The following is a 27,115-nucleotide window of genomic DNA, read 5'->3' on the forward strand; positions in this document are numbered from 1 at the left end:
AGGTAGCCCTTAGTAAATGCAACCCCCAGTCTGGAGGGGCGTCTCAATAGTCACAGGGAAGTCCAAAGTATGTTTCCACCCACAACAGACTTTCTGAATTCTTCCTTCTATTCCCATGGATGGCACGTGGGTAAAATGATGGGTAGACAGGAGGGCAGAGAGGTAGGGAAGGCAGACATGGGCAGAAAGAGAAGTAGAATGGGACAGGCACGTGGATAAAATGGTGGGCAGAGAGAGGCGGAGGAGGCAGACATGGGCAGAAAGAGAAGTAGAATGGGACAGGCACGTGGATAAAATGGTGGGCAGAGAGAGGCGGAGGAGGCAGACATGGACAGAAAGAGAAGTAGAAAGGGCAGGCACGTGGGTAAAATGATGGGCAGACAGGAGGGCAGAGAGAGGTAGAGAAGGCAGACATGGACAGAAAGAGAACTAGAATGGGCAGGCACGTGGGTAAAATGGTGGGCAGACAGGAGGGCAGAGAGGTGGAGAAGGCAGACATGGGCAGAAAGAGAAGTAGAATGGGACAGGCACGTGGGTAAAATGGTGGGCAGACAGGAGGGCAGAGAGAGGTAGAGAAGGCAGACATGGGCAGAAAGAGAAGCAGAATGATGAGGAGACCGAGGCAGGGACAAGTTCAACAGATAAAACGAGCCCCCTCATTTATTCTTCTAACTGCTTGAATGCATATATCTAGCTGTCACTCTGCTCGCTGAGTCCGTCTGTCTCTTTGTTCATCCATCCGTCCGTCCTTTCATCCATCCATCCGTCCGTCCTTTTATCGAGCCTCCATCCATCCATACAACCTATTCATCTCCCTTTGTCCTTCCTTCCTTTGTCCATCCGTCCATCCACACACCCTACTCACCTACCCACGCAGCCCTATCCACCTTTCCGTCCATCCATCCATTCATCAACCCCCACCCAACTCTGTTTGCTCAATTTATATCTATCTGCAGAACTGTAAACTTAAATTGCAGTTTGTTTCAATAAATGCAATATATTCCTCTGATGGACGACAGCCCGAGCTCTTCTCGCTTCATAGGCGATTTTCTCCGCTCCTCGCCATGTAGTGCCTCGAGGACTCTGGGTGTTGGTCAAGGAGCCAAACACTGGGATGGGCGCCTGTATCCAATCACAGACTCAACCTCCTTGCAGAAAGAATAAGCAGCGTCTGTGTGACATAATCTAATCTCTTTTCACGGTGTAGGGTCTGTAGCAAAAAACATTTTCCACACTAAAACGCTGCATATTATCTTGGGGTTCACTACCTTAGAAGAGGCCCCGGGCATCCCTTCCTGCACAGACACACCTTGCAGAAGCTCGCGTCATCCTTCGTCCTGAGAGCTGATTGGAGGATGTTCATCCTCTCTAAGGTATATAAGGGTTCGGTCTGGGGTCAACAGAGCATCGACCTGAAGGAAGAAACATTGTCCGCTGGTGACTTGAGCACTGCCCAGAACCCGAGGATGGACAGAAGAATGTGGGTCCTGGCCGCAGTGTGTCTGCTGAGCACCTGCTGGAGCTTACCTGTGCAGGTGAGACCACTTTCAGCAGGGTGATAAAGAGCTGTGCGCATGCCCAGGAATATTCACCCAGGTGTAAGTGCAGGCTCCCTGGAGTGCACCTGTACATGGGAGAGGGAGAGAACAGAGCTAAATTGATCTGTTTGTAAGTACCTGTCCCAGGTGTGTATCTCTGCGAGTGTATCTGTATACCAAAGAGGGAAAGACAGAGTTATATTGATCTGTTTGTAAGTACCTGTCCCAGGTGTGTATCTCTGCGAGTGCACCCGCATAGGGGAGAGGGGAAGTCACAGAGCTATATTGATCTGAGTGCAAGTACATGTCCCAGGTGTGTATCTCTGTGAGTGCACCTGTATAAGGGAGAGGGGAAGTAACACTGTGAGTGCACATGTACAGGGCAAAAGATGGGGTTATAAAATTATAGAGACTTGCAGCATATAAACACCTTGGAGTGTCTAGGGAGAGTGCCCCTGAAGAGGTGAACACTGCAGTGCAGTGTTCTATAGACAGGTACACAGGTAAAGCATCTCAGGAGAGTGTCACTGTGAGTGCACCTGTACAGGTAAGAGAACGGACTCATTGTAAGTGGACTTGTAGAGGCAAAAACTGCACTAACAGTGATGTGCACAGGTGAAACCTTTGTTGTGCTTCATCGTGAGTGAACCTGTACATGTGAGAGGAACAGTAACAGTAACAGTGACCTATAAATGTGCACAGGTAAAGCCCCTCAGCCGCGCCTCGCTCAGAGTGCACCTGTACATGTGGGAGGAGCAGTAAAAGTGATCTATAGATGTGCACAGGTGAGGCCAGTGTCGGGTCTCACTCAGAGTGCACGTGTACATGTGAGAGGGGCAGTAACAGTGATTTATAGATGTCCACAGGTGAGGCCTCTGTCGTGCCTCACTCAGAGTGCACCTGTACATGTGCGAGGAGCAGTAACAGTGATCTATAGATGTGCACAGGTGATGCCTCTGTCGTGCTTCACTCAGAGTGCACCTGTACATGTGAGAGGAGCAGTAACAGTGATTGATATATGTGCACAGGTAAGGCCTCTGTCGTGCTTCACTCAGAGTGCACCTGTACATGTGGGAGGAGCAGTAACAGTGACGTATAGATGTGCACAGGTAAGGCCTCTGTGGTGCCTCACTCAGAGTGCACCTGTACATGTGAGAGGAGCAGTAGCAGTTATTTATAGATGTGCACAGGTAAGGCTTCTGTCGTGCCTCACTCAGAGTGCACCTGTACATGTGAAAGGAGCAGTAACAGTGATTTATAGATGTGCACTGCTCCTCTGTCGTGCCTCACTCAGAGTGCACCTGTACATGTGAGAGGAGCAGTAGCAGTGATTTTTAGATGTGCACAGGTGAGGCCTATGTCGTGCCTCACTCAAAGTGCACCTGTACATGTGAGAGGAGCAGTAACAGTTATTTATAGATGTGCACTGCTCCTCTGTCGTGCCTCACTCAGAGTGCACCTGTACATGTGAGAGGAGCAGTAGCAGTGATTTTTAGATGTGCACAGGTGAGGCCTATGTCGTGCCTCACTCAGAGTGCACCTGTACATGTGAGAGGAGCAGTAACAGTTATTTATAGATGTGCACAGGTAAGGCCTCTGTCGTGCCTCACTCAGAGTGCACCTGTACATGTGAGAGGAGCAGTAACAGTGATTTATAGATGTGCACAGGTAAGGCCTCTGTCGTGCCTCACTCAGAGTGCACCTGTACATGTGAGAGGAGCAGTAACAGTGATTTATAGATGTGCACTGGTAAGGCCTCTGTCGTGCCTCACTCAGAGTACACCTGTACATGTGGGAGGAGCAGTAACAGTGACGTATAGATGTGCACAGGTAAAGGCTCTGTCATGCCCTACCCCACCTGCACCTTCACATGTGGACGAAGCAGTAACAGTGATCTATAGATGTGCACAGGTAAAGCCCCTGCTGTGCCTCACCCTGAGTGCACCTCTACATGTGGGAGGAGCAGTAACAGTGATTTATAAATGTGCACAGGTAAGGCCTCTGTCGTTCCTCACTCAGAGTGCACCTGTACAGGTGGGAGGAGCAGTAACAGTGATCTGTAGATGTGCACAGGTAAAGCCCCTGCTGTGTCTCACCTTGAGTGCACCTCTACATGTGGGAGGATCAGTAACAGTGACGTATAGATGTGCACAGGTAAAGGCTCTGTCATGCCTTACCCCACCTGTACCTTTACATGTGGACGAAGCAGTAACAGTGATTTATAGATGTGCACAGGTAAACCTTCAGTCATGCCTCACCCTGTGTTTACCTGTACATATGGACGGAGCAGTAACAGTGATTTATAGATATGTACAGGTAAAGCCCCTGCCGTGCTTCACCCTGAGTGCACCTGTACATGTGGGAGGAGCAGTAACAGTGATCTGTAGATGTGCACAGGTAAAGCCCCTGCCGTGCTTCACCCTGAGTGCACCTGTACATGTGAGAGGAGCAGTAACATTGCTTTATAGATATGCACAAGTAAAGCCTCTGTCGTGCCTCACCCCTAGTGCACCCGTACATTTAAGAGCAGCAGAAACAGTGATTTATAGATGTGCACAGGTAAAGTCCTCTTTTGCCTCACCCCTAGTACCCCTGTACATGAGGGAGGAGCAGTAACAGTGATTTATAGATGTGCACAAGTAAAGTCCCTCCCATGCCGCACCCCTAGTGCACCTGTGCACTTGGGAGTAGCAGTAACAGTGATTTATCGATGTGAACAGGTAAAACCTGTCATCGGCACCCTGGGTGCACCTGTACATGTGGACAGAGAGCGACAGTGCTTTATAGATGTGCACAGCTAAAGGTACTATCGTGCCTCACCCCACGTGCACCTCTTCATTTGGACAGAGCAGTAACAGTGATTTATAGATGTGCACATCTATAAATCAATCTTAGTGCACCTGTAGATGTGGGAGAAGCAGTAACAGTGCTATAGAGATCTGCAGCATGTAAAGACTCTTGTGGAATTCAGTCTGGGTGCACCTGCACAGGTGAGAGACTCATTCACAATGGTGTGTAGGTCTGTGTGCAGGTAAAGCCTCACAATAGAGCCACACTGTGCACCTGTACTGGTGAGGGGCAGTAACTGTTTAGGGAGACCTTCAACACATACGTACTCTGATTTGTGTTTAACTATGTGTGCCCTTGTTCAGGTGTGAGGTCTGATACCTGTATTATTTAGACCTGCAGCACATCTTGCTCCCCAAGTGTGGCCCTGATTGAATTCTGGTCAGGAGAGCAGCACACTTGTACTCACCTTGTGTGTCCTGAGATGGACCAAATCAAACTATACAGGGTTAAAATTATCTCATTTACACCTGTCCATGTATATTTTATGTGGCACAAGTGCAGTTACATGTCCTGCACTGTGTGTATAAATGTCAACGCCTTTGTCCTAGTGTGCAGATGGTGCTGGTGTACTTACTCTCTATGTACAATGTGTAGATTGTTCTGGTGCATTTATGCCTTCCATGACCTGTGTAAACTGTGCACACATGGGTAAATTCTTGGTGTAGTGCGTAGATAGTAGAGGTACATTAACAATGTATATGCTTTGTGTAGTTGGCAGACAGACCTGATGCCACCATCTGATCATTCAAATAAGTTGTTTGATGTTTGCAAGATTTGTTTCTAATACATCAAAGAAATAATTGGAACACATCCTAGTAATGAAACCTTTAAAACCTTTCCTTCTGCAGGTTTTCTTTGACAAGCCAAAGGCACATCATGGTAAGTAACATGATATTCTCTCATTAGTGTGTGTGAAATGTGTATGTGGCCAACAGGTTCAGTACTGATGTGGAATGGAAATGTGCCTTAACTTCCAGATGCAGAACACCGACCTGAAGGCAAGAGCTTGGATGTCTTTGAGATCATCAGCAGAGAGAACGAGGGTAAGAACAAAACAGGACATTCTGGGAGCCAGGGTGGGAGATACCTGCACATGGTGCCAGCTCTAAATGAACCTTGGAAAACACATACATGCACTGTGACTCCCAACACATGTACACACACGTAGAGTGCTGCAAACACACTCAGATAGAGGAACAGCAATAAAGCGTCTGGCTTTGCATGCAATGCATATAAAAACTTCATCAACTCTCTAGTGCTGATGTACTTTATTAGGCTGTTATATTTCCCCCTTCAAATTTCCTAATCAGGCCACAGCCTCCCCAATCTAAACTCCTTTAATCTCCTTGGAGCGATTGCTGGCACCACCACGACTGCCTCCCTGATGGTCACCATATACTTTCTTAGTGTCCTTCAGGTCTGTTAACGTCTGTGCCCCTGCACCTACATGACTCAATCACACATGCAAGCTCATATTACTGACTCTTCACACTCTCACCACTGACAACCGCCCACTGCAACTTCCATTTTTGATTCTTCTTACTCCTGGATCCCTGCATCTGGAAAACCTCCCAATTTTAAATCAGCTGGACCCCAGATCCCACTTTGTGCAGAAGGCAATATCTGTCTCAAGCTCGACGGATACCCTGATACTACTGTCTTCCTTTGAACTCTGTTGGGTTTCTGTAATATGCAGAACGCAGGAACGAGGTAGGTTTTATAGATTTTATTCCGTGCAGCTAAAAGCATTTTGTTTCTACAGCGTCCAACGTAAAAGTCACCAGCCCATTCCACCCTCACATTCCATTCCCAATCCCCACGTATTTACATTCCATTTATACATTCCGTAAAGTGACCGCCAAGGAACATAACAACAGAATACAACACATTTACCCCCTTGACAAAATAACAAATGGAGTAACCACATAAAGAGAAATTAATAAATATAAAGATATATACCAAGAACAAAGAGGAATGGCATAAATAACTACACATAATCAACTAACCGTGAAGATCTCTGTCTAATATGCCCATCAAACTTCACTCTTGATGCAATAGAATCACCTTAAACACCTTCATCCATACCACTCCTTCCATTGCTATCATTGCTCTCCCAATCTCTATTGTACACAGAACTATCAGTCTCAACGAAACATTCTTCTTCATCAATCACACCGCTAGCACCACCATCAATCGCATCCGCATCAACGGGTTCTACAAACCTCCCACTCACAATGGACCCCGAACCGTAAGATCCAACTTACCACCTTTTCCAGGAGGACACCTTGCTAGTCTGTTAACATTCCAAACTCTGCCATCCTGTGTAACCGCCTTCTTATTGAACACCTTTACAACCTTCATGGCTCTTCCAAACTTAGGCATGTCTTTTCTTATAAAACCTGGCTTTCTTACCCTGACCCAATCACCTACAATTCATGTAGGCTCTCTCACCTTCCACTTCCTATCATATGATTCCTTGCTCGTTTCCTGTTTTGACATCACGTAATCTTTAACTCTCTCAATATCAAGCACACAATTACCTTTACCACATATCTTTTTGAACCACCAGGGACAAAGCTTAGACACAGGATCTCTACCACTTAACAATCTAAATGGACTGACCCCTGTGGTGCTATGTGGGGTAATACGGTAATACCACAACTTCTCCCTTACCTTCTCCTTCCAAGCTCCTCCAAAACTCCATGCCCAACTAATACATTCTTTAAGTACGCGATTAAACCTCTCCACCTGACCATTCTCTTGTGGTTCATACAAAGAGGTGGTCACATGTTTGATGTTGCAGTACTTAAGGAAACTTTGCATCTCTTTCAAAACCAGTTGAACCCCATTATCAGTTACAAGAATCTCAGGATACCCTTCCTTTGCAAATACTTCCTTAAGGAATTCAATGACCACACTCAAGGGCACTTGCAGAACTAACTTTACTTCTGGCCACTTGGAATGGTAATCAACAAGCACCAAGGCAAACCTTGCTTCATGAGGTAGAAACGAGAATGGACCAGAAATATCCAATCCTAATTTTTGCCGTGGGGAATCTGGCCATGGTACAGGACGCAAAGGTGCAGGCACGGTCTTCAGCATTTTTTCAGCGTTAATACATACACTACACTCCCTAACCGTCCTTTCCGCCATCTTATCCATACCAGGCCACCAAAAAGAGGTACGTATCAATTTTTTCATGGACGACATTCCTGGGTGACCAAGATGGGCCAAACTTAAATTCACTGATTGCATGCCCATAGGTGGAATACATTTCCCCTTCTTAAATAAAAGATCCTTCTCAATTTCCAACTCCTCTCTTATCTTAAAGAAAGGAGCCACCTCTTCTAATATCTTTTCCTTCCTTGGCCAACCCAATTTCACATAACCTTTGACTTATTGTGACACAGAGTCCTCTTGATCTTTTTCAAACCATTCCTTCTCCTCCACAGATTTAAACTCTTTAGCAATGAATTCAGACACTACCGAAACAATGTCCAAATCTCCTGTCTCACCTCTATCTGGCTTAACAGGGGCTGTTTGAGGTAAATGCGACAAACAATCTGCCACTGAATTGCTTTTACCAGGCACATACTCAACGTCAAAAGAATATTCCTGCAGTCTCAATACCAATCTTGCAATCTGAGCAGTTGCATTCCAGCCACCACCAGGGGATAAAATGCCCACAAGCGGCTTGTGATCAGTACGAAGTACAAACCGTGAGCCCCATATGTAGTTCCGAAAATGCTCAATTGCCCAAACACATGCAACCAACTCCTTCTCGATAACTGCATACCGCCTCTCCGCATCATTCAAAGTGCGAGAAGCAAATGTAACATTCCATTCATCTTTTCCAAATTTTTGTGACAAAACACCTCCAATACCATACATACTGGCATCCACTGTCACGATACACAGAGCTTTCATATTGAAAGGTCTGAGGGTAGGTGCACACACAATTTCCTTTTTTATAGTCTCAAATGCACGTTCTTGCCTATCCGACCACTCAAACTCCACATTTTTAAGGATTAACTCTCTTAAAGGTTCCATTTTAGTCGCAAAATTCTCAATAAATTTGCTGTAGTATTCACATAACCCTGCAAAGGATAAAAGCTTTTCACGATTGTCAGGCATAGGTGCATCCACTATTGCTTTAACCAGAGAACTTTTTGGCACAACCCTGTCCCCTGAGATGGTGTGCCCCAAATACTCGACAGACTCTGCAAAAAAATGTAATTTTTTAAGCTTCAGAGTTAGCCCATTCCTATTGAATACCTCGCACACTTTTTCCAGATGGTCTCTGTGTTCCTGTTCGTTTTTAGAATAAATTAAGACATCATCCTGGAAACACTTAACAAACCTATCAATTTCTTTAAACATTATAAACATTGCCCTCTGGAACATAGATGCCGCCGATGCTAATCCAAATAGCATACGTTTAAATTGATATAGACCCAGAGGCGTGATGAATGCAGTGAGATGACGAGAGTCTTCTGTGAGTTCAATCTGGTGAGAGGCTGACCTCAGATCCAACGTAGAGAATATCTTCGCTCCTTCAAGCATGCTAACAACTTCCTTACATTTTGGTAGGGGATGGCAATTAACTATGATATTAGCATTCAAAGCCCTCGGGTCAACACATAGCCTCAACGATTTATCTGGTTTATGAGCCAAAACAATATGACAAACCCATTCAGATGACTCCACTTCCTCAATGACACCCTCCTTCACCAATTCTTCAAAACTATTTCTCAACTCCTCGTGTATACCAATGGGAACATTTCTTAATTCCTGCACAACCGGTTTGGCATTCTCTTTGAGCTTAATTCTATGGCTGTAATTTTTTAATTTGCCTAGGAAATTTGGATGTAATCCAATTAGATTCCCCCCCCAACCAACATCACTGGTTCAATTGCCCTGGGGTTCAGAATTATACCCAACTCGGCTTGATCCCTCCATCCCAGGACATTAACGCCTTTCTCTGCAACATAGATCTTGATCACAGCAGTACACCCTTTAAAAGATGCAGAAGTCTCCACATATCCAAGAATATTGATTGTTGTACCGTCAAACCCCTCAGCCACTATGTCAGAGGAGGCTAAGTTTGATGCATCCCACAGTGACTTAAACTTTTCTGCAAAATAATCATATGTGATGATCGTCCAAGGAGAACCAGAATCCGCCATGAGTTCCGGTTCTTGACCTTCAACAACTATTGTACACCTCGGTTGTTTCACAACTTTTACAGTTTTGTCGGTGACATTATTTTTAATAGAAAGGACTACCCCCTTTTCCCTCTCACATGACATTCTAGCTGTTTTCTCACTCCTATCATCTCTCTTCTTTCCTGTAGTATCCTTCAATGTGAATCTATTATAGCCAGTATTATTTCCAACAGCCCCAACTACATCCCCGTTCGTTGAGTTACTTTTTTCAGCATTTTGTACTGTCCTCATCCATTTTTCCGATTGTTCCAGTGCTTTGGCCGTATTTATTACGTCCTGTAATTTTGGATTCCCCATCACCCATAATTGTTCCTGAATCCTTTTGCTCCTCACATGTACAATGACCTGATCCCTGATCATCTCATCAGTGATGGGTCAAAAATTACAGTGCATTGATAAACTGCGTAAACTTGTCAAAAATTCATCAAACGCTTCGCCTTCCTGTTGAGTTCCCATGCATAGGGTTTAGATTAAAAAGTGTTTCATGAAATAAATGAGTGTCAATAGAAACAGTGCAAGACCCTAGCAGGAAACAAAACAAATATCAAGTGTAACATTAAGTGGTGACTAGTGAGAGGTTCCGGAAGAATAGTTGTGGAGTTTATAGAGCAGTCAGCTGTACTCATATCACATAGAATCAACTTTAATAACTCTGGTAAAGGAGGTGAACTCTTAGACCACGAGAGGGGCACAGTAACCAGTAGTTACATTGTCATGTCTATTCAAGAAGGTGACTGACATAGTGTCTGCCTTCCTTTAAAGTGTGGCGTCCCCAAGGGTAGAATGTTTATGCTACAGCATGATTGGCTGTTACTGTAGGCCATCAGCTTTTTTGATGAGCTATTGAACTACTGTCTAGGCAAGAATAACAATTCTTAAACATTTATATATCTTTTGTATAACAAAACACTCCTCTCCCCATCCAACTTGTACGTTACTGTGTTGGAAGTGTTCTTCTATGAACTGGACTCTACTCCTCTCTATTCTTTTAAATCAGTATTTGCACAAATCAGTACCAGTAACATTTGCTCAGAGGGGCCAAGCAGTACATAATATTAGAACTACTTGCACCCCAGCAGCAGTCATCTCTGATCCTTAGCCCGTAATACATATAGGGCACACTGTCTGTATTTGAACCACATTTTACCTTTAAGCAGGTGCACAAGACACAAACACAGACAGTGCGCTCTTTTACTTTTATGGTGCTACCCCCAGGGCATCCGCAAACTCATGCTGCACTTGCAATAAAATACAGAGCAACTGCTTCTCTATGCAGGCAGCAACCCATCTTCATTTTAAAGAGAGGTTAGAGATCCCCTTGCAGGTGAGTGCAGTGAGTAGGTATACCATCCAGCAGGGGGATGTCATGGGTGTCCATGGGACCCCTTTACTCTCTCCAGATGGCTGCCCACAAGGGGGACATTGACATTGCCTTTGGGTTGCATTGTCAGTGTTCCTCCTAAGGGCATGTTTGCTTCTTGGCCCGCATCCGTATTATAGGGCAGGCACAGAGGCAAAGGGAGGCCCTCATTTGCATGGGGCTATGCCCCTATGTAATTGAGGGAACACCCTCTAAAGATAGGGTTGGCACTACTAGTGTGCCAGTGGTATCAGTATTACAGATGTCTGCGGCTCCTTCTGTAATACCATAGTACCCAGGGGTGCAGAAAGTGGGCACAAATGCCTTGCACTTCAGGGACAGAAGTCAAACCCCTTCTCAAGAAATAGTCTGCTGACCGAGCGAACCCCAAACCTATTGTCCAATCTCTCTGCTCCCCTTCCCTGCCAAAGTCCTAAAAAAAACATCAACCGGCAACACACTGCACACCTGGAGAACAACCATCTTCTGGATGCCTTCTAAACCAGATTTCGCACCAGCCACAACACCAAAACTTCCCTAATTGCTGCCACTGATGACATCAGAACCCATACTCGATTGGGAAAAAATGGCAGCCCTGTTCCTCCTCTACCTCTTGGCAGCTTTCAACACTGTATCCCACCACAAAAGATCAAAAGACTACATCACATCTGGATCCAAGGAGACACCCTCAAGTGGATCGCCTTGTTCCTCACCAGAAAAACCCAGAGTCCACCAACCACTGTTCACCTCAGAATCCAAGAACATCATCTGTGGCATTTCTCGAGGCTCGTCTCTCAGCCCCACTCCGTTCCCCTGCATGAACCCCTTAAGCACAATTTCCTACGCAGGCGAAACCCAGCTCATCCTCTCACTGTCAGCAAACCCTACCACCACAATAGCCAACTTCCACAGTTGTATGACGAGCTTTGACCACTGGATGAAAAACAACTGGCTGAAACTCAAAATAGACAAAATGGAAGTACTAATCTTTGACAACAACATCCCCCTGTGGAACAGCTCATGGTGGCCCTCAGAACTATGACCCTCATCCATGCCGACAAACCACTTCTTCCCTTGGTCTGCATGAGTCTGTTGAATAAAATAAGTGGCACCCATACAAAGGCACTACTGACATAGCAAGCATGTGATGGACCCTAATGTAACATAATGGGCCCTAATGTAACCAAAGGAGATGTGCTCCCTACTCTGGTTTTCTGTTGAGAGATAGCAATAATTGCAACATAGTGCACACCTCAGGCCCAGGGCTCTGATGATACTCTACTTGCTGTACTAATGTTAGTTACACTCCTGGAAGGCAATGTGTGTGATTTTTATTGTAGATTTGTTAATGGACAGATGACTTGATCTCCTGAAGGTTGAAGTTTCCTTCATTCACATGCCCTGTATCTCTTTCCTTATGCTAGACGTAACAATAGGAGCTTTAATTCCCTCACTCAGTGCATCTGCTCTTATTCCAGACAGCACACAGCTCCTGTATGCCGGAGACATTGCAAGGAATCCTGGCCGCAGTGCCATGATATGTAAGGACAACAGCTGCTTTTGGCCCAAATCCAGTGATGGGACCATGAAAGTACCCTACACTCTCAGTGATTACAGTGAGTGTCTGCTGTGGTCAGTGGTGGAGGTTGTACCTGAGAGAAGAACTTACATGGCTTGTTCTGCATGCTCTCATTTCTGTCTTCTTATGAACTCTCCATTCTTCTACAGGTGAAAGTGATGCTGCTAAGATCACTGATGCTATTTCAGAGTTTACAGCATTGACCTGCATCCGGTTTGTGAGCCGCACAACAGAAACCAGCTACATCCAGATTGCACCTAGAGATGGGTAAAGACCAGGCCTGCTCCTAGGTCAAACCCATGTGTACATCATCCTCTTGTGGCCCCTGTCTCACCTGGGGCAGTCAGCTCTCTTTGTCTTGTAGTCTACTGTGGTTGCCATCTGTTCTTTACAATGAAGTTTGAATATTACAGTATTATTAATGTTTGTGGGTCATGGGTCTAGCAGGCACCAGTTTGTGATCCTGGACATTCACTCATTCAATCCTCTTTACAAGAAACTCTTGTTATAACAAAGTGTTTCTTCACACACCACAAATCCCAGGTGACTTCAGTTCCACTGTGACATGGATCATCAATGTCTGCATCTTAATAATGGACTTGGAAGAATAGACACTGTGTAGAATCAGAAATATAGATGTGGAAAGCAGTGTACATAGAAAAAGCCCTGGTACATAGCATAGGTTTGTAGTATCTGTTGGCCCAGAACTAGCTTGTTCAGGAGGCATTGCTAAGGTGATGGACACTGACTTCACAGCTTACCAAAGTCAAACTATGTGAAGCAGGATTTGTCATCATGCCTCAGCTTGCGTTGGTGGGTGCATAACTAGTTTGTTGCAATGTTCATTGGTATTCACATCAAAGAGAGTAGGAAGCCACAGTTAATCTTGAAAAGAGAAATTCATATGGGCAAATGTAGGAGCCCTTAGCGCCATTCCAACGCCACTTTAGAAGGCCTAAAACGCAGCGCCATATTTACAAAGTGGTGAGGTGCATGTACTGTGCCACTTTGTAACACTTTGCGCTACATTATGCCTGCGCCAAGCATCATGTATACAAAGGGGGCGTTCTCCCATTAGAGGGTCCAAAACAATGGTGCAAGGATATCTAAGAGATTTCCTTAAACCATTTTTTTCGGCACTTTTTACGCCTGCTCAGGGGAGGTGTTAAAAGGAGGCTTCCATTAGTTACAATGGGCCTCTGGGTGCTTTGCACAGTTAGCATCAGGATTTTTTACGCTAATCCTGCAAAGCGCTGAACTAGCATAAAAAATTCTGATGCTAGTCCCCTAACTACCGCCATGGTGCGCCATATTTTAAATATGGCGCACATATGGTGGTGTTAGGGGGTGCTAAGGGGTGCAAGAAAAGTGTGCAGCGCCATTTTTCTTAAATATGCCCCATAGATTGTAGCATACATATGTCTGTATTGTTGAAAAAAGAGTAAATTCGTAGCTTGTAGGAGAGTAGTGCTCAAGGCACATGTGCTAAGAAATATAAACAATACACATAGGTAGAATTAATTATGCCCACGTGGTTACATGCAGAGGGAAACAGTGTTGCTTTTCTAAAGACACTATTCCATGAAGGTAAGGTCAGCAGGACCATGGCAGGCAAGAGCCTCCGCAGGGAGTCAAGCTTGTTCACATATACGAGGAAGGTGGCAGCACTCAGCACCAGCTGCAGGGACCACACAGGTCCATTGGGGGCCATATCCACAAAGTTTACAGGGGACTGCAGGGCAGCTCCAGCTTATGTTCACATAGCCAGGCAGAGGAGCAGCTGTCCACTGCCAGTCTATCTCAGTGCATCTTTGCAAGTTGAAGAAGTGAGCCAATCAGATGGGGTTGGCGTTTCTCTCCTTTGAGAGTCTGGGAAGCCCATCATCCCACACTGCGTGCTTCTTTCTCTGGGCTATCTAGTATCCTGTGCCCTGAGGCCACTTTCTCTGGGGTATCTAGTATCATGTTTTGCTACACTCTATCCTGTATCTCATACTCTGTGTTGCTGAGGCTACTCTATCTGGGGTATCTGGGGTATCTAGTATCATGAGTTACTGATGCTGCTCTCTCTTGGGTGTCTAGTATCCTGTGTTGCTGATGCTCCTCTCTCTGGAGTACCTAGTATCCTGTGTTGCTGATGCTGCTCTTTCTGGGGTGCCTAATATCCTGTGTTGCTGAAACAGCTTTCTCTAGGGTATCTAGTGTCCTGTGTTGCTGATGCTGCTCTCTCTGGGGTACCTAATATCCTGTTTTGCTGATGCTCCTCTCTCTGGGGGATCTAGTATCTTGTGCTGGTGATGCTTCCCTCCTCGGAGTATTTAGTATACTGTATCCTGAGGCTGCTCACTCTGAGTACCTAGTATCCTGTGTTGCTGTGGCTGCTGTCTCAGGGGTGTCTAGTCTGTGCCCTGAGGCTGCTCTCTCAGTGAGGTCACTGTTCTCAGATTTCAGAAGTTTTCATATTTGTCTCTCTTTAACTCAATGTCTGTCCCAGCTGCTGGTCTAGCATGGAAAGGAGCGGCGGACCCCAGACTGTATCGCTAGGAGTTGGTTGCATGTCGAAAGGAACCATCCAGCATGAGCTCAACCATGTCTTGGGCTTTAAACATGAGCAGAGCCGTAGCGACAACGCGATGATTACGTGAGAATCGTGACAGAGTTTATTGCAGATGGTAAAGTAACCTCCGCCCTGTCCAATCACTTCTACTGATCAGAGAAAACTTTTTTCTGTTGTTGGTTGAAGCATGTTATAATTTGCTGTTAGAGAGTAATGTAGGGATCACCAAAAGCCACCAAAGTAAAAGAAGAAGGTGAAGCCAGGGTATTTGCTCTTATCAGGAGCCCTCATGCTCTGTCTGCCTCCCAGTCACATGGCACAACTCCCTTCGTTAAGTAATTATGACATCATTCACCTAACACATGTACAGTTCAATGAATGTAACAAGACTGCTTAGTGCACAGAATAGCAGAGTAATGAGGTTCAGGTTGCACTCTATTATCTTAGAATCAACCCGAGAATCATTGTCCTTTGCACCCACGGTGGGTCTTGGCCATTTACTGATGTGCATCTCTGAAACCAGGTCCACTCCTGTGTATCTATACAGATGGAAAGGCATGAGAGGCAACAGTGTGAACTCTGTGCTCCTGTTGTCTGAATAGAATATCAACCTGACCACTATATTTATATTTACTGACAGACGACAATGAGAACGAAGTATATCTATGTACTATAATAATGTGCAGGATTGGACTGCTGTCTGATCTTCATCCATCGGTATGAATGGTTCACCCAGAAACCAGTGTGATCTCTGAGCATTTCTTTTTGCTGCATGGTGTTAGCTACTAGTGTGATTTCTGTGCATCTCTATCTATTGCATGGTGTGTCAGCTACTAGTTTGACCTCTGTGCATCTCTGTTTACTGCATGGTGTGTCAGCTACTAGGGTGACTTCTGTGCATCTCTGATTGCTTAATGGCCTGATAGATACTAGTGCAACGTTTGTGAATCTCTGTTTACTGCATGGTGTGTCAGATACTAGTGTGACTAGTGTGACTTCTGTGCATCTCTGTCTACTGCATGGTGTGTCAGCTACTAGTGTGACCTCTGGGCATCTCTGATTGCTGAATGACCTGTTTGATACTAGTGTGACCTCTGTGCATCTGTGTTTGCTTAATGGCCTGTTGGATACCAGTGCAATATATGGGCATCTCTGTTTACTGCAACGTGTGTCAGATACTAGTGTGACTTCTGTGCATTTCTGTTGGACAACAAGGTGACAAATACAGCAGCATCTTTTTAAGAACATCAACACAAAGTACACATGAATGAGTCTGTTCCCAAGTGCACAGCTTTTAGACTCTTCTTTCTCAGCAGTCTCACTGACAGCCTCAGTGCACTAAAGACTACTTCTATAAAGACAACATCCCATGATGGAGATGTTCACAGACCTGTTAGTAACTCAGTTAATGCCTCAGTCAGCTAATAAACATTCCCAGACAAACCCATACTAGGACACCTACTTGCACTGCTAATCAAGCCCATCTTAGACCCAGGCAACCTTACAAACAACTAACCTAAGACTAATTTCCTCTTTGTTGGAAAATGGGTTATTGGTAAGGGCAGGTAGGTACCTACACCTAGCAACAAGCCACTAACCTCCACGTAGGTACAGTTAGGTCTCAGTAAATTAATCCCAGCTCAACCCTTGGTAGCTTGGCAACGATCGTCAAGGCTTAACTTAGGAGACAAAGTGTAAAGCATTCAAATATCACAAAACAGTAATTAAATAAAACACAGGAAACAGTTTAAAAATCCAAAACCAATTTATAAAAATAGTTTATATTTTTATCTTTAAAATGACACAAAAACGATTAAAATCGGTTCAGGGGAACCGGAGATATGAATTTTTAAAGAATTATTACTTTTCTAGTGCTTAGAAACAAAAACCGCCAATCGGGTCATCTGGTTGCACCTCGACCGGGGCAAAGTCAAACTTTCAGGCCGACCGCGATGGAGCCCTGCTCGGCTACAGGTCGCGTGAGGCCTCGGTTAAAAAGTTACCTTCTGACTTAGTCTTTGTTTTGAAGTTTTTCTTCACCGGGACGAACCTGCCAGTTGAATCCGACCTCCTGGAGCCCTTGTCCGGATACGCGTTGTGGGTTTCCTCGGTGGAGACTTTTACCTTCGGACTTAGTCGTTTTTTTCGAGATGAAAATACTTCGACCGGGGTAAACCTGGATCTTGATCCAACGTCCATGGAGCCCTTCTCGGATACGATGGCTGGGAGGTCCCGGTCAACTTTTTACCTTCGGACTTAGTCTCTTTTTTGGATGTTTTTTTACAAAATTTTCCAAATCTTTTCCAAACTTCTGGGGCTTCACCCAGATGTTCTTTAAAGGTTCTTTTGGGGTCCACAGCTCACCCCAAGGGTCCAGAAGTTCTGTGATGGTCCTTGGGGGGTGCGGACTTCAACTCCCAGAATGCACCTGGCGCAAACTCCTGTTTGGCCACTGGACAGTGGTCAGCTGGTCACTTTTCAGGAGTTGGTTCAGGGGGACTCTGGATAGCAATTTTTCACCTGTAGCAAACAGGGAGTCCCTCCTTGAACCAGTTGAAGCCAGGCAAAGTCCTTCTTGTGGTGAAGCCCAAGTGTGCAGCTGGTGCAGTCCTTCTGAGTGCAGGTTCCAGGTGCAGGCCAGGGGTCCAGCAGGGCAGTCCTTCTTCTCCTTTAGTTCTTTTCTTCTTGAAATCTGGCAGGGATCTGAGGTGTGGGTGCAGGTCTGCCAGTTTTATCCTTGCTCCTGGGTGAAAAGCAGGGGGGGCCCTGGTTCTCCAATCAGGGACAGGGTCGTCCCCCTGTGATGACCACTTCCTGGGAAGTGTGGCAAAAATCCATCCCAGAAGGCAACAGTCTCTAAAAATCCAACATGGATGAATCTGATTTTTGGAGGTTACATCTGGCTGAGCCCACCCACTGGTGTGGCTAAAAATCATAAACACACCCCTCTCCTGCCCTCTCCTAATCTAATCAAGGGGGCACCTGATTGTCTGGGGTTGCAGGATGTGGGGGTGTTGCTGGGTGCTCCAAATGTCCTTCTCTGCCTTTGAAGACCAGTTTGGCAGCCCTCCCCCTTCCTGCCTCACCATCTGCTGAGGGGAGATTCTCTCCCCCAAGCACATTCCTTTGTGTGAAGCCAGGCCACTTCACACCTCATCAAGGCAGCCTGGCAGAAGCTGCTGCAGGCTAGCCAATCAGAGCACAGCAGCAAAAACAATGCAGAGCTGAAATTGGCAGCTTTTTAGGTAAAGTCTAAACTTTTTACCTGAACAAGTTATATTAAATCCAACAACTGGAAGTTGTGGGATTTATTACAACAATTCATTTGATACCAAATTCTTGGTATGTAACATTTAAGGAGACTTTAAAATTTAAAATAAAGTCTGCCCATTCTAGCCTATGAAGGCCATTTACTTCAATGAGGGAAAAAACAAATTTGGCTGTTTTTACCTCACAAGGGCTTATAAATCTATTTTTATAAAGTCCCTGCTTATAGTTACATGGCACCCAGCCCTAGGGGCACCTAGGGCACACCTTAGGGGTGACTTATATGTAAAAATAAGGTAGTTTAAGACTTTGGAAGTACCTTTAATTCCAAAGTCGAATTTGCAGATAACTTTAATTTAAAAGCAGCCAGCAAGGCAGGCTTGCTTTTAAAATGACACTGGGCACCTCAGCAGTGCACCTAGGTGTGCACCACCTATGCTGTGGTCCCTAAACCTACATGCCCTACCATATACTAGGGACTTATAGGTAGGTTAACTTAGCCAATTATAATTAGCCTAATTTGCATATCCATTTTACACAGAGCACAGGCCCTGGGACTGGTTAGCAGTACCCAGGGCACCATCAAAGTCAGGAAAACACCAGCAAAAAGAGGAAAATGGGGGCAAAAAGTTATGGGGCCTCTGCAATCAGCCCTGTTTTCTCACACAACCCCCCCCCAGCCCACACGCCCAGGAGACTCAGCCCAACCCTGGGAGAGTCTTCCTGGCTTGTTAGGCGAGGAAGACAGTGAAGAAAACTGGCTGTCCCTTTGCAGGGCCTACTCTGCCTTATATCCTCCTGTCAGGGTCACTCCCTATGGGTAGTGAAGCCATCCCAACAGTAAAAGGACCCAACACAAACTGAAACTTTCCTCTAGGGGGGTCTTCCTCCTTTCTCTCTGCCAACTTGGGTAGTGAGGTGCCCTCCTCCCCTACTCCAAACTTTGCTAGGGCAACACCTAGCTTACCCAAAGAGGGCACCCAACACTTGAGCAACCCCACCATGACCAATAGGGTCAGGGGGCCTACTTTGCTATTGGCCCTGGGGTCTGCCTCCCAGGCCAAGTACATTGCTGCCAGGAAGGCTAGCACCCAGCAGAGGCTACTGACAGCTGTCAGTACCCAGAACCACACCCTAAGCTCTCCACTGACAGGTGGCTGAGCTGCTTTAGGGGCATCTTTGGGGTCCTGGCACCCCTCTTGCTGTCTAGAGTGGGGGACTACCACCTCCTGTGGCAGACACCCTCCTTCCACTCTCTCTTCTGTCAGTGCAGGGGCAACACCCTGCATCTGGACAGCTGCCTGACTACTCAGGACTTCCTTGGGGTCAGGTGAGGCCTCACCAGTGCCAACTGTGGGCTCCCCCCTTACTGGGGCAGAAGGCCCTTGGCTCCCTGGAACTCTCTTTAAGAGTGGCCTACCCTTCCTTTTCTTTTTTCCTTTTCTTGGGGACCCCTGTCTCCTAACTGTAGGGACTGACTCCCCAGGATTTTGGGTTGGGGGGGCGCCCTGGGCGACCACCCCATCTGGGACCAGACTCACCTCTGGGAGGTCATTGCCCAGGATACAATCTAGGGGGAGGTCAGCACTGACTACCACCCTAATCCAGTCAAGGATACCCTCCCTCTCTAGGGGCACTATGGCTACAGGTTTGGAGGTGACCTCCCCTGTGGCTATCCTGACTTTCTTTGTCTTTCCTGGGACATACATGTCTGGGGTCACTAACCGGTCACTCACTATAGTGTGACTGCCACAGGTGTCTCTCAGGCCAGTGGTAGGGATCCCATTCACTTGAATGGGGTGGAAGTGCCTACTTCCACCCTCAGGGATCACCAGCTTACCATCTGGTCCTGTCTCCCAGCTCAATGCTAAGAGGACTTCATCATCTGAGGAATCCTCCTCCATGGCTACACTGGACAGCCCAATGCTAACCACCTTCTTTGGACAGGCTGCATCTCCTCTGAAGTGACCTGTCTGCTGACAGTCAAAGCAAGCCCTACTGTCCAAGAGCTTTTTTAACCCTGGGTCTCCCTGTCTCTGCTTGTCAGAGTGGGAGTGGGATTTACTCTCCTCCTTCTTAGGGTTCTGGGGTACAGAGGGAGTCTCTGTGGTGGGCTTACCACCTCCCTCCTTAGGTTTTTGGGGACCTGACCCCCCCATCTTGGAGTCTCCCCCCTGGGACTTGACAACCACCCTGGTTCTCAACCACTCATCAGCTGCCTCCCCTAGCTCTCTAGGGTTGGTCTGCTTAGAGTCCACTAGATGCTGGCGTAACCTTTCTTGGATACAATTGGTCAAGATGTGCTCTCTCATGATCAGATTGTATAACCCCTCATAAGTATCTACTTTGTTACCAATAATCCAGCCCTCTAGTGCCTTTAGTGAAATGTCCACAAAGTCAACCCAAGACTGGGTACTGACCTTCTGGGTGTCCCTGAACTTCATTCTATATTGCTCTGGGGTCAGACCAAATTTCTTGGCTAAGCACCTCTTCATACTAGTGTATGAATCTGCCTCCTCCCCCCTTAAGGTCAGAAGCCTATCCCTCCCTGAGTTGGGGACCAACTCCCACAAAAGGGAACCCCAGTATTGAGGCCTAACCCTTCTCATTTGGAGTGCCCTCTCAAAGGCCCCCAGCCACTTATCTATGTCATCCCCCTCTACATAAGCAGGAACCACCCCCTTGGGTAATCTGGGGCAAACTCCCCCACCCATGGACACCTCAGCTTCTTTATCGCTGCTTCCATCCCTTTTCTCTTTGTATGCCCACTTTTTCTTTTCTAGGGCCAGCTTCTCTGCTTCCAAAGCTATGTATGCTAGCTGGGCCTCCAGCTCTCTTTCTCTGATGGATGGGTTCTCTCCTCCTGAAAGGACCCCTCTCCCACCACTAGCTTTGGGTCTGCCCCTAGTGACTGTATCTACTGAGGACCGTTCTTCCTCATCCTCACTTGGGCTCAGATGCCTTCCCTCCCCTGAGAGGTTAGAGTTAGCATCCTCCCCTTTTTCTTCTCCCTCTGGAGCTTCCTCTGTGCCTAGCTCTTGGGCCTCAGCCCATGCTGTCAGGGATTTAATCAGGATTTGCTTCCTGAGATCAGTGGTTGCAGGCAACCCTCTTTCAAGACACAACCCCCTAAGCTGAACTACTGTCAGTGTGGGTAGGCTAGCCAGATCAAGCTCCATGGTTCCCTAGTTTTGTGTCAACAAAAACTTTTTGCAAAAATTGGAAACAAGAATTTAGAAAAATTACAAAAATTCAATAATTGTAATTAATCCAAATTAAAAATTAAAAACAATTTTTGCACTAGGACAATTTAAAGGATTTTTAATTTGTTTTACCTAAAACTGTAACGTGATATTGAACACAAGTACAGGATCCCGTCGCTGCTTCCAATTATGTTGGAAAATGGGTTATTGGTAGGGCAGGTAGGTACCTACACCTAGCAACAAGCCACTAACCTCCACATAGGTACAGTTAGGTCTCAGTAAATTAATCCCAGCTCAACCCTTGGTAGCTTGGCAACGAGCGTCAAGGCTTAACTTAGGAGACAAAGTGTAAAGCATTCAAATATCACAAAACAGTAATTAAATAAAACACAGGAAACAGTTTAAAAATCCAAAACCAATTTATAAAAATAGTTTATATTTTTATCTTTAAAATGACACAAAAACGATTAAAATCGGTTCAGGGGAACCGGAGATATGAATTTTTAAAGAATTATTACTTTTCTAGCGCTTAGAAACAAAAAGCGCCAATCGGGTCATCTGGTTGCACCTCGACCGGGGCAAAGTCAAACTTTCAGGCCGACCGCGATGGAGCCCTGCTCGGCTACAGGTCGCGGGAGGCCTTGGTTAAAAAGTTACCTTCTGACTTAGTCTTTATTTTGAAGTTTTTCTTCACCGGGACGAACCTGCCAGTTGAATCCGACCTCCTGGAGCCCTTGTCCGGATACGCGATGTGGGTTTCCTCGGTGGAGACTTTTACCTTCGGACTTAGTCGTTTTTTCGAGATGAAAATCCTTCGACCGGGGTAAACCTGGATCTTGATCCGACGTCCATGGAGCCCTTCTCGGATACGATGGCTGGGAGGTCCCGGTCAACTTTTTACGTTCGGACTTAGTCTCTTTTTTGGATGTTTTTCTTTACCGGGACGAACCACGAAGTCAGGCCGGGTCGCGGTTGAGGCAAGCCGGCTAGAATTTCCGCGGCGGGTCGGTCCCTCTCTGGAGCTTTTTTCCAAAAATTCTCAAATCTTTTCCAAACTTCTGGGGCTTCACACAGATGTTCTTTTAAGGTTCTTTTGGGGTCCACAGCTCACCCCAAGGGTCCAGAAGTTCTGTGATGGTCCTTGGGGGGTGCGGACTTCAACTCCCAGAATGCACCTGGCGCAAACTCCTTTTTGGCCACTGGACAGTGGTCAGCTGGTCGCTTTCTTCAGGAGTTGGTGCAGGGGACTCTGGTTAGCAATTTTTCACCTGTAGCAAACAGGGAGTCCCTCCTTGAACCAGTTGAAGCCAGGCAAAGTCCTTCTTGTGGTGAAGCCCAAGTGTGCAGCTGGTGCAGTCCTTCTGAGTGCAGGGTCCAGGTGCAGTCCAGGGGTCCAGCAGGGCAGTCATTCTTCTTCTTTAGTTCCTTTCTTGTTGAATTCTGGAGGGGATCTGAGGTGTGGGGGCAGGTCTGCCAGTTTTATCCTTGCTCCTGGGTGAAAAGCAGGGGGGCCCTGGTTCTCCAATCAGGTACAGGGTCGTCCCCCTGTGATGACCACTTCCTGGGAAGTGTGGCAAAAATCCATCCCAAAAGGCAACAGTCTCTAAAAATCCAACATGGCTGAATCTGATTTTTGGAGGTTACATCTGGCTGAGCCCACCCACTGGTGTGGCTAAAAATCATAAACACACCCCTCTCCTGCCCTCTCCTAATCTAATCAAGGGGGCACCTAGCTGTCTGGGGTTGCAGGATGTGGGGGTGTTGCTGGGTGCTGCAAATGTCCTTCTCTGCCTTTGAAGACCAGTTTGGCAGCCCTCCCCCTTCCTGCCTCACCATCTGCTGAGGGGAGATTCTCTCCCCCAAGCACATTCCTTTGTGTGAAGCCAGGCCACTTCACACCTAATCAAGGCAGCCTGGTAGAAGCTGCTGCAGGCTGGCCAATCAGAGCACAGCAGCAAAAACAATGCAGAGCTGAAATTGGCAACTTTTTAGGTAAAGTCTAAACTTTTTACCTGAACAAGTTATATTAAATCCAACAACTGGAAGTTGTGGGATTTATTACAACAATTAATTTGATACCACATTCTTGGTATGTAACATTTAAGGAGACTTTAAAATTTAAAATAAAGTCTGCCCATTCTAGCCTATGAAGGCCATTTATTTCAATGAGGGAAAAACGAATTTGGCTGTTTTTACCTCACCAGGGCTTATAAATCTATTTTTATAAAGTCCTTGCTTATAGTTACATGGCACCCAGCCCTAGGGGCACATAGGGCACACCTTAGGCGTGACTTATATGTAAAAATAAGGTAGTTTAAGACTTTGGAAGTACCTTTAATTCCAAAGTCGAATTTGCATATAATTTTAATTTAAAAGCAGCCAGCAAGGCAGGCCTGCCTTTAAAATGACACTGGGCACCTCAGCAGTGCACCTAGGTGTGCACCACCTATGCTGTGGTCCCTAAACCTACATGCCCTACCATATACTAGGGACTTATAGGTAGGTTAACTTAGCCAATTATAATTAGCCTAATTTGCATATCCATTTTACACAGAGCACAGGCCCTGGGACTGGTTAGCAGTACCCAGGGCACCATCAGAGTCAGGAAAACACCAGCAAAAAGTGGAAAATGGGAGCAAAAAGTTATGGGGCCTCTGCAATCAGCCCTGTTTTCTCACAATATTTATATATATATATAGATATATATTGATATATATATCTACATATATATATATATATGGAATTAGGTCACAAGATTTTATCTGACATTGAAAAACCCCTAAAAATTCACTGAAAAAGCACGAAGGTTAAAGGACATTATAATTAGGTGTTGTAAAATGATAATCACACAGTTAAAAAGAAATGTCACTAAAATTCACCAGCTTTTAGTTTATTGAGCTGTTAGAACATTCACCCACCATGCACTGCTTATGGCCTCACATGTGACATCAATCATGACATGTTAAATGACAAACTTGATGATATGACTATTGACATCTCTATGACATCATTGATTACTTCTCGGGGCCACGCTGGTCCTGCGAGAATACTGTTCAATATTGTTTTCCCATTTGAGAAAGGCTGTGGGGGTTTCTCTGAGTCCCCACAGAAGAGGCAAGGGGTCAGGGTGTCCATATCATGCACCCTTTTATTTTTCAAACCAGTTCAGGACCTGTGTCCTGTAATAGCGGCTGCAGTATTTTCTTCATGTTCCTGTCCACTAGATTGCTCTGTTCTGTGGTACTTGTACCGATCCTGTGGGACCAAATAAGCGACAGGAAAATAAAGGCCCTCATTACAACCCTGGTGGTCCAAGACCGCAAGGGCTGTTTAGGCTGAAGCATCGCCAACAGACTGGCGGTGCTTCAGAGGGGAGTACGGGGCCGGCGGTTTCCCGCCAAATTTGCCCCGGCTGTGATAATCCGCCAGGGCAGCGCTGCTTGCAGCGCTGCCCAGGGGATTACGAGTCCCCGACCGCCAGACTTTTCCTGGCGGTTTGAACCGCCAGGGAAAGGCTGGCGGTACAGGGAGTCGCAGGGGCCCCCTGACAGGGCCCCATGCAGCTTTTCACTGTCTGCTATGCAGACAGTGAAAAGCGCGACGGGTGCAACTGCACCCGTCGCACGGCCGCAGCACCGCCGGCTCCATTTGGAGCCGGCTCCTATGTTGCGGCCAAGATCCCCGCTGGGCCGGCGGGCGGAAACCAGGTTTCCGCCCACCGGACCAATGGGGATCTCATGATGACCGCGGCAGGGGTGCGGCTGCATTGGCGGCCGCCCGGCGGTTAGATCTTGGCGGGCGGCTGTAGCCGCCCGCCAAGGTCATAATGAGGGCCAAAGTCTCTTTACCAATCAGATCGCTATGTTTTTAAATTTGTTTTTGTTCCTTGTAAGTGAGCATGTAGGACTCCTTGGTACAGCTCACACTGTGGTCACACCTCCAGCTAGGGTTCCAAATTGCGAGACAGAGAACATGCACTAAATGTATAAGGTTAAAAAGCATGAGAAAACAGCCACCAGACCCTTCTTTCAACTGGTAGCAACAACGTCTCAGACTCCCCTGTGACATGTATTAAGCAGACATACTCACAATGGTTACATCAATAAAACCCTCCAATTACTTTAATGATCCTCTGCCCACAAAGCACATCAAAGACCTTAGTTCTTCCTTACTCCCCCTATGGACGAAGATTGTCAGTGCATCGCTCTCCCAGGGCACAATTCCCAATTGCCTAAAGATAGGACAGGCCACCCCTATAAAAAAAACAACTGTGGACCAGTCAACCCACATTGAACAATTTCACCTCCTAGACCTAGACCATTGTCAATCTGACTTCAGATCTGGACATAACACTCAAACCACTCTGACACTCGCTGACGGTGCACTAAGATTCCTAGATTTGAACCAAAACTGCCTACTTATACTTCTTGATCTCTCTTCTGCGTTTGATACGGTTAAACATGACAGACTGATTGACTTCCTTGATTATAGGATGGGACTATCTGGTCCTGTTTTAAACTGGTTTGCTTCATTCCTACAAAATGGAGCTCAGAGAATCAAAGTCAACCAAACACTATCAGACATCAGACCGGTCACGATTGGAGTTCCCCAAGCATCCACACTCTCACCCATGTTACTCAACATGTACATGGAACCTCTTCCTAAATTTTCAATATCTCAAACATACACTACCATATACCCGCAGTTGATACACAATTACATTTGAAAATCACTTGACCTATTGATGCTCAACTACAGCCTCCTGAAATCTTAACAATGGCTGATCTACAATCACCTCATGGTCAACAACCTCCAAAGTGAAGTCCTTCTGATCGCCCCCCATAGTCACCTTGCCCTGTTTGAAGAATGGCTCAAACATCTCACAGCTCTTCAATATTCCCCTCATATTATCTTTAGGCATACCAAATATCTGAATATGCAAGATCATATCAGTGCATCTACCAGGGGTGCAAAAAAACAATGAAACACTAAGGAAAACCAAACCCTTCCTGCCCCTTGATGACTTTAATCTAGCGGTACAATCCCTAGTAATTTCACGATTAGATTACGGAAGTGCTACTCTAGCTGGCCACACTAAAGGCCACTTTGCACTCAGCAGGAAGGTGTATAACAGGATCCAGAAGAATACACCACATTGCTCTAGTCCTAAAATATCTAAAAAGGCTCCAGTTTGAAGCAGTAATCCAATTGAAGATTGCCTGCATGACTCAGAAGGCCCTACACTATAACACCACTGTCTACCTGGACAAAGAATTCAAGCTTTCTTGGGGTAGTCGCTCATTAAGAAACACAAACTCCCCATTGGGGAAACCTCAGAGAATCAACAACAACAAAAACTTACAAACTTTCCTTTTCTGGCCTTGCCCAAGAATTCAGAGCTCATTATCTCCTGAAATCAGAACAAACCCCTCAACTAGTTCCTTTAAAAAAGAAGTAAAACTGCTTCTGATGCATAAATTCCTACATCAGGAGTCTTGAATTCTCTCAGCTTGTCCATCTTCTGGTGGATTACCAG

At 46.1% G+C, this 27,115-nt stretch overlaps 2 long non-coding RNA genes across 2 annotated transcripts; both read left to right on the plus strand.

The window, feature by feature from the left end:
* The first annotated feature begins 1,427 nt into the window (after nt 1-1,427).
* LOC138285954 (uncharacterized) lies at nt 1,428-12,486 on the plus strand. Its single transcript, XR_011201666.1, has 4 exons — nt 1,428-1,535; nt 5,237-5,267; nt 5,366-5,431; nt 12,452-12,486. It is a non-coding gene; the product is annotated as an uncharacterized lncRNA (long non-coding RNA).
* Nucleotides 12,487-12,559: 73 nt separating this feature from the next.
* On the plus strand, nt 12,560-15,151 carry LOC138285955 (uncharacterized). Its single transcript, XR_011201667.1, has 3 exons — nt 12,560-12,589; nt 12,702-12,819; nt 15,047-15,151. It is a non-coding gene; the product is annotated as an uncharacterized lncRNA (long non-coding RNA).
* Nucleotides 15,152-27,115: the final 11,964 nt, after the last annotated feature.

Source organism: Pleurodeles waltl, chromosome 3_1, assembly GCF_031143425.1.
Source record: "Pleurodeles waltl isolate 20211129_DDA chromosome 3_1, aPleWal1.hap1.20221129, whole genome shotgun sequence".
Lineage (NCBI taxonomy): Eukaryota > Metazoa > Chordata > Amphibia > Caudata > Salamandridae > Pleurodeles > Pleurodeles waltl.